Below are 6,400 nucleotides of genomic sequence, written 5' to 3' on the forward strand. Positions count from 1 at the left end.
ATTATACCATAGTTTTAATCAAGCTAACGAACATCCCTATTAATCTCGCTAACAAAAAGCTTGCCAGTCGGTTTTTGGACTTTGGCTCCAAATAATTTGGTTGAAATGGCAAAGATAACATCCGGTTAGGTCCTTCTGGCCGTATTTTATATTCTTCTGTCAACAATTTCACAGTGAATGCAAGTGATTGAATGTCCATCATCCCACCTTTAGCAGAACTGTTGCGGGTCCCTTTTTATCTAAATCAGGGTTTAACTTGCGGCTTTTCGCGACCAGAAAATGAGACACATGAATCACTTGTTAACATTTGCCAGATTTTGCTCCAATTGGGTAGAGATGTGAAAATCGAAACTCGCCTATCGACTGAATGTGCATAGAGCCTCTAGAAAAAGCCAAGTCTCGCAAGAGTAAACGTTCTTTGCATCCCCTGGCTTACATGGACGACTTTAGAAATACTTTTTAACATTCCCTAACAGTATTTATTTGGAATAAACCTTCTCTAATCTCCTCTCCTCTCTTAGCTTTCAACAATTTTAATTCGGAATCTGCAGTTTCTTAGTCAATATTTCAATGCATCGACTTATTTTCGTTTAGAGAGTTTGAAAAGCATTGAATTTCCTTCAGTAGGTTTTCAGTCGATTGACTGTTCCCATCTTTAGTTGTCTGCAGATGGAGACAGATAAAAGCTGTCTGCATATCTGTCGGGCTGGACGCAACTTTTGTCAATTGTTATCTAGCCGAACACCATTAACAGGGCGATTTGTTTGAGGTAGTGACTGCACACTTTAACGGGAGCGCATTTTTCACCAATTTTGCCAAAGATCTTTCGGACAGATTCACCTGGCTATCCATAGACCTTCTTTGTTGTTTGCTGATAAAATTTTCTGTTCTCCACTTATCTACTTCGAGTCTTCAAAAGTTGCCCCTTATTATGGTCGTTTTCACTAAACCCTTCCATATATTTTACATATTTAATATCAGTTCCTGGGTAGTTTTTTTTGCGTTTTTGTTGCCATTAGAACTTGAGAAAATAAAATGTTGGCCAGGCCTCGAGTGTCTGAACTTTAATTGAGTTTTTTAAAGCGTCTTACTAAAGTATCAGGCARTATCCAGGTGTTCCTTTATCGAAGCAGCTGATTGAAAATTTGCTAGACTATATAATTTGCATGTGAATTCCTGTTGTTAATTTGGTAATGGTTTACTGGAATCGCTCAATGGYATATTAGAAATCTATTTAGCACTTTCAGAGGGATTATGGCTTGTTCACGGTGCATCCTTGACCCACAAAAATTTCCATTAACTCGTCAATGTCATGGAAATTTATATCTTTAGGCACATAATATTTTATCACCGCCTTTTATGCCCACTGAATGCGATCGACTAAATGAATTCCCGACTATAAAATTATATTTTCCCTTAACTCTTAACAAAATAGTCACCCAGGTAAGTCGCACGTCCATTAAAATGGGTGTTGGTGACAAAATGTGACACGAATACCGCCGTTCTAAAAGATTGATTCCTAATTAGCAAACTCATAAACGAGCCGCTTTATGAGCGCTCGTTTTTTTTTTGAAAAAGACTTTTCTGATTATGTCCGTATCACGTGCCGTGAGAATTTAATGGATCAACACAGTGGTTGAACGCAAACATTTTCCGACAGATTCGAGGATTTTTTGGTTTTTGTGGTTGTTTTCCAGAAAAGGAATTTTATATTTTTACTAGCCGACCCGGCAACCGGTTGTATTGCCATATAAATTATTCCTAGGGTTTGTTTTTATCTGGAGTGGGCGGTTTGCCCACTTGAGATTTTTTTAAAATTTTATTTTAAATTTATTGAATTACTGATATAGCTATTAAAAGATAGGGGTTTATGGCAGCACCCATATCACTTAGGGGTATGAAAAATAGATAACAACCTATTCTCAGGCCTACTGAATATACATACAAAATTTCATCAAAATTGGTCAAGCCGTTTCGGAGGAGTATGGTAACTAAAACTGTGACACGAGAATTTCATATATATAGATGCATTTAAACATGTTTTCATATATTGTTAAATAATTGTCTGTTTTTTCGAAAATGTGGAAAATATTTTCTATTATACTCGCTAAAAGATACTTTTTCGTTTGGAAATTGGTGATCAAACCATTTTGAAAGTGCCACTTGATTAACAGCTTTTCCAATAACCTGCGACTCAAAATTTTTCAGTTTAGAAGATTTTTATGTAATTCCAGCATGTTTGGAAATTTCTCTGGAAATGTTGCGGAGGAGTTCTTGAAGAGTCCCGAAAAAATGTAAAGCGCTAAGATTGTTCTAAAAACTGCACTATTTCTAAAAATTAAGTCTTATAATAAAAAGCAAATTTACATATTTGTAAGGTCGGCAAAATCACTTTGCTTTACAAACACAAATTTATTTCAATTTGTTAGGATATTCAACTAATTCACCATATACTGAAATTTAGCGTAAGAATTTCGTAAATACCATATTAAAGTTTCTTTGCTTTAAAAAAGGACATTTAAAAGGCATACAGTTCCCTGATCCAGATGACCTCCTGCCAATCACACAGAACCGATTTTTATTTGAACAGTAAATGAAATTATGCTCGTCTATGTTACAGCTATTTTCTTATCACCATCACTCTATTGCAAATGTGATAATACATGAAGTCTCAATCATCGATTTTCCTAACAAACCGTTGAACCACTGTATCGCGGACTCGGTCACAAAAGCATTCTAACTGAAATTCGTTGGAAATACGACCCATTTTGGCTTTTTAATGGTCGGCAGTTGGCTTCAAACAATAACATTTTAAAACTTGGAAGACCTGCCTTCCTTTTCCCATTGTTTGGCCATTGACAGTCCAACTATTTGTCGGCTTGTTAATAAATTTGTGACCGTAATCGATGTTCCAATTTCAAAGTGATTTTTGAAACGTGCAACATTGCGGTTATGAAATTTTCTACTTCATCAGCAACTTCATTGTAATGCTCAGTTTGATATTTAATTGAAAATTCGTCAGGAAGTAGCCAAACATTTTTTCCAACTCCTCGTTGGTTTGTTGTTGGAAGATTTGGATACTAAGCGGGCCCCTTAACTGAACCATAAGAAATTAAAATATTAATATTCTATTTATTGAAAGACTTTCTAGAAACTTTACCCTCCTAGAAGGTTTCTCACTACTTCTTACTGTTGCTTTAAATCCTCTCCCTTGATCCCAACTACCGTTTATCAAAGCTGGCGAAATTTTGCAAAAGATTATTTTATTTGAATGTTCCATCAAAGGAATGTTCAAAACAAAGCAGCATTTTACCAGGTAATGCTGGCAAATGTTTCATACGTTGAAATACAGTTCGATGTTATAATAGGAAATTGTAGTAGCAGTATGCGTATATAAAGTGTTTGAGTCTATAATAAGAACGGATCGAAGGTTAAAAATCGCTGCTCAAAAACCGCATAAAACGGACAGAAAATGTGGATTACTTTGCATCTGAAACTTCGAACGTTTTCTTCAATCCGCTTTTGCATTCCCCGCTTCCTTCTGGTGAAAATAATATAACATTTGGGGCATTTTCAGCAACTTGATGTTTTTTGGAAAAAATCGACCTCTATCCTATGAAAATTTCGCTCAACAAATCAAAACTTCATATGCTTGGCTTTTGGGCTCAATGGATTGTTTTTGACCTAAGAAGCTTTCCAGTATACGTATATAAAGTGTTTGAGTCTATAATAATAATAATATTTTTTTAATGAGGTATTTGCATTCCTCGCTTCTTTCTGATGAAAATAATGTAACATTTGGTGCTTTTGTATCAACAGCTTTCTTATACAAGAGCCAATAAATAAATGTAATAATAAATGCTAAGATCAGTATCACACACAAAGTCGTAAGCTCGATGCCACAATAAGAAATGAAAATTTTATATCAATAGCCATTGGGTTAAATTCCAACAGACATAAAAGTTAAAGAGTGAACACATACATATAACAGCTTAAAATTTGGGCGGATCTTATACGAAGTGAAGCTACTCATGTTGAGAGAAAATTATGTCGTTTAAAGACGATGCCAACCAAAAGAAAGTGAAATTTTATTTTAAATGGTTGGTATGCAAGAAGTGAGAGTTACTAAAAATTGCGTTTAATTCTTCTAGCAAATCTTTTTAAATCTGATTTTGTGATCAAATCAGGCATTGAGCCATTTATGGATGTGAACATTTTTCTTTCATTAGGGTCGAATAAAGAGACATATTAAGAAATGCTAAGCAGATGCAAAGCTGGAAATACATCGGCATTAGAGTGGATTAACTCCAGGGAATAAATTCGTCTAGAAGGAGGCTTCCATGTTAAGAATCCATCAGTTGAACTGTGTTTGATAGTTAAATATTTAAGCTTAAAGAACCAGCTAAATTTTCTCGTTCTTGAAGAGTCTTTTTACGTATCTCCGCTTAGATCATTATTAAAGATGTCACATCTTCATATTTTATAGCTGAAGATGAAGAATCATTTTTGCTAGCTGCGGAAAGCAGTTGCAATCTTGTAGAAATTAAAGCACAGATAGATCCAGATGTTCCACTATTACAATACAATAAACTGGTATTTCCAATCTAATACCAGTCCAACTTTGGCAGAAATCCAGATATTGGAAAGGGAATTAAGGTCGTCGAAATTAAAAAAAGTGAAATTTTTGAAGACCTTTTTTTCTTTCCTACATAAACATTCTAGGCGGCTTCCAATCATAGACGAGAAAATAATGCACTCCGCATGTTAATTGATTTGTTTAGACAAATGTGTTTTCAACATTATAAAGCTCAAGAAAAAGCCTTAGTTGATGTTCCCTGGAAATGAGCTACAGTATCCAAACAGAGTCTTGTTTGCTTAAATTATAATATTCTCTTGCAAGTTTAGCTTTCGATTCCCCCATACAAAACGGCAAACATTGAACGATCCAGCGTGCGTCATCAATCTCTCCACGCTGAAGAGAGTCCTCATCATTTACAAACCGGCACGGTCTATTAATTTACTGAATAAGTTCTCTTCCAGGGGTAATATAAGACATAGATTGCACTACGGTTATGAAGGGCTGCCGGGGGTGAATTTACTAACCAAGGGTCCTTCTGTACGCCTCCAGATAGCCTAAGGTGTCTATTAAGAAGGTCTGAAATTGCCCTTATCTGCTTATAATACACGATCGGGGCACAGTTACGACTTTGTTAGGCCTAATGACACGTGCGATGAGTTTTGTGATTGAAGAAATTTTAACTTTGTTGTGCGTCTTGCTTGTTCAGTATCCAAAAACAATTCGATCTAATCAAGAACCCAAATGCGACACAAAAGGGTATTTGGGGCGGTCCGAAGAACCATTAAGGAAGGATTTAAATACAATAGACACTACGAACAACGAGACAAATCATTGTCAATTTGGAACATAAAGAAGCTTTAATATATGCCGTCATGGTAACTTAGCCAAAATCAGTGTAAATAGATTTTTTGGCCAATAGAACGCTGTTCATATATATTCGCTAGAATCGAATTCTAAAAACGACCTCGCTTTGGCATTGACTTGTTTGCTGTATTCAGGAAATAGCTTGACCTTTTTGCCATCTTTTCAATGTTTCTCCTCATGGGTGGATTTTATGCATATTGCAAAAATAAACGGTTTTCACGAAACTATTTAGGTTTAGACTGGACCCATTTTAATTCTGCTCATTCATTGCCAAGGTAACAGATTTATAGGGCAGGTTTTTAGAGAATAGGGCGAGGACATCGATTTTTAATATCCCCATTTTAACTTCCATATATTGCTGCTGTTTTTAGTAAATGGGCGCTCTTATGTTTTGCCAGAAAACGGGAAAATAAAAATTGCAATATGAAAACTGCCAGCCAAATGTATTTTGAAACGCAAAAATAATTTGTAAGTATTTAATTATTATAATATAATAAATAGCACATAATTCTTGTAGTTTGACATTTTTAAATGATTAAAAAATACTATGTAAACTAAATAAAATATTAAAACATAAGTGGAAAACCGGTTTTTATGGCATATAATATCAAACGTTTCTTGGATTGGAGCGACTGGATCTTTAGAATAATAAAAGTAATTCTCATGATATTTTTCTGCGTGCTTTAAGCTTTTCTATAGATTTTTTGAAATTGTTTACGTCCAATAACCAAGCAAAATGAGTCAGATAATGCAATTACGCAAAATAAAAAATTCCATCGGACAGAAAGTACATTTTCTATAATGCATCGCAATGAAAAATAACTCTCCAATTTTAGAAACGTACCAAATTTTGAATATTTGTATCTGATTTTTGTATTTCTTACGTAGATATTCATTTTTTGTTTTTTTTTATTAGAATTTTTAAAAATGTTGCTATTTTGATTACTATTATAAAAA

The sequence above is a fragment of the Dendroctonus ponderosae genome, unplaced genomic scaffold (genome assembly GCF_020466585.1).
Source record: "Dendroctonus ponderosae isolate FM_Combo_2020 unplaced genomic scaffold, Dpon_F_20191213v2 Dpon_F_20191213_2, whole genome shotgun sequence".
Taxonomy (NCBI): Eukaryota; Metazoa; Arthropoda; class Insecta; order Coleoptera; family Curculionidae; genus Dendroctonus; species Dendroctonus ponderosae.